This window comes from Zea mays, chromosome 4, assembly GCF_902167145.1.
Source record: "Zea mays cultivar B73 chromosome 4, Zm-B73-REFERENCE-NAM-5.0, whole genome shotgun sequence".
NCBI classification, from domain to species: domain Eukaryota; kingdom Viridiplantae; phylum Streptophyta; class Magnoliopsida; order Poales; family Poaceae; genus Zea; species Zea mays.
This window is the reverse complement of record NC_050099.1, coordinates 9,162,710-9,165,316: the sequence shown is the minus strand read 5'-3', so window position 1 is coordinate 9,165,316 and position 2,607 is coordinate 9,162,710.

The following is a 2,607-nucleotide window of genomic DNA, read 5'->3' as shown; positions in this document are numbered from 1 at the left end:
TTTTGTCCTTCGGCACCCTTGTCCAATAGCTCGTAGTCAGGATATTCAAAGCCTATAGCATCCATCACTCGGTTTAGCCTTCGTTTCGGACGGGTGCCGAAGGCTGCTGTCATCAATTGATCTTCCTTTTTAGAATAATTTCCAAGAATTTCGTTACACATCACTTCGATTTTATCCAACCATTCTTGGCAGGGTACTTTGAAATGTCTCTTGAATTTGTAATGGTAGGGCAGCCGGATAAGTTCTCCTTCCTTCTTTTTTTCCTTCAAGCTTCGGCATGGCCCACTCTTTCATAGTTGGAAATATTTTAAAAGCCAAAAATTCCTGCACTAAGTCTTTAGTGCCAATGTGCTCTGCGATAATCCTAAATTTAGCTAGAGCAATCTGACTTGGACTCCCTGGCAACATGTTACACGGGGGTCGGGTCTCTCCGAAGATCAATTCCAACGGACTCTGGACCAACTTGTCTTCATCTTCGTCAACTCTCACATAGAACCATTCAGATTTCCATCCAGCTGGCCATTTGCTTCAGTAACTGATCACATGAAATTTTGTAGTCTTCCGTTAGGCAAAATCGTAGCAGCCGAAGTTTTCATGCAACCCATCTTTCCTGGCCTTGGTTTGGTAATGCAGCTCATGTACTCGGCAGAAACCTTCGGCAAATGGTTCCACCCCTTGGCTTCGGAGAGCCCAAATGTAAACGCTAAGCCAAACGATAGCATTAGGGGTTAGCTGATGAAAGTAGATCCCAAACTTTTTCAGCACATCAGCAATCATCTTATTCAAGGGGAATCTCAAACCAGCTTTGAAGAAACTCTTAAAAACTACTATTTCATTTTTTCCTCGCTTCGGAGTAGTTTCCTCTCCACCAAAGCAAATCAGCTCTTTCTTCTCTTCATTGAAATACCCCAATTTCAACATTTTAGGTAGGTCACCTTCGGAGACTATGGATTTTCCAAAATCAAGATGGCTAGGTTTGCTCGGCACAGCGCTGCTATAATCATCCTTAGAATCGGTCTCCTCAGCATCAACTTGCTCTGCTCTGGTAGCAGGGACGTCCCCCTGTGTTACCAGCCCAGACCGCTTCATGGCTTCGGAAATCGGAACGGTCTCAACAGCTTCGGTCTCATCTCCCTCGCGATCGGCCCTAGCAATAGAGCGAACTCTGGCCATTTAATTATGACTTCCTTGAAATTTTTTGTTCTTGTTGACTTTTCTGATTTTCCCGAAGCTCTTTCTTTTGTGACAAAACTGATTCAAAAGCGGGGTTTCGTCTGAGCACGATGATTAAGCTTCGACTATGACTAAAATTTTGGCAGCAAAACGGTGCAATAGCAATGAATGTTGTGGTAACTCCACACCTACCCGTCCGTTTATATAGTGCCGCAGGTGAGAAGGTGAATCGTCAAAGACTCCCGCACCGAACAAACAGTCACCCGCACTCGCCGAACGGTGGGCCACATGGTTCGAGAGGGTGAATCGCCAGGGCGCGCGTAACTGCTGCAAGATGGAGCCACCTCGAGCGTGGATTATTTTAATCGTTTCTCGCCAACGAGCTCAGGGAAGGTGTTTTTTGGATCTTCGGCATCCCGAAGCATAGAAGACTTTTTCACGGATCAAACTCGTTACGAAAAACGATCTAGCACCGCGAAGGGGCTACTGTTGGGGGTATGCTTCGTAGCCGAAGATCCTAAAGAAAGAGAACATCTTCGGCAGACACTCTCAGGAGCAAGCGCCGAAGCTATTACTTAGAGAGCTTCGGCACAATGATAGATCTCAAGACGAAGGGCCAAACCGACTTAAAGATGGATTGACTCAAAGACCCATGATGTTTGTGTCATTATTGTAATCAATTGTAAAGGGCTTAAATGTAATTTTGCGCAGGTTGCAACCTATGCCTATAAATAGGTGAACAGTACCCTAGCACTGTTCACGCGATCTTGTAATCGCTGGCACATTACGCTTGAGTTATTGCTTTCCGCCAAGGCGAAGGTATAATTGTGCCCAAACATTATGTTCTAATACTCATATATTCAAATAATAAAACATGTGAATATGTTTTATACTTTATATCTCATTTCTCATTATTTGTTGTTCTACGAGTATGATTACGAAGGTGAAATCTTCGTAATATTTTACTCTTGACCTTCGTCCGAAGCTCATTAAATCCTTGGGGAGATAATGCTTCAGCCAACGAAGGGCATTTATACCTAACATTTTTGTGTTGCCTTGTTCTTAATTCATAGCATTTGAGAACAAGACCCCAATAGTGGGTCCTATGCACCGCATAAAACTAAAATGTTATCACTGCAAAAAGAATTCTGATCGATTTTTGTGTCCGCGCGGCCAATCACAGCAACCAACGTAGTCAAAATTTATACTAGCAAATATTTGTTTTCAAATCTATTTGCACAGTTGTGTTATTGTATAAATTTTGTCGGTCGGCCGGTGACTTACTTATATATAACAGTACTATTACCCACTTGTGTAGGGCTTGTATCACAATTACTTGTGTGTATCAGCTCATATGAAATAATGATAGATATAATCCATTTATATAGATCGAGGATACATATATATTATATAGACACACATATAGAGAGAGTA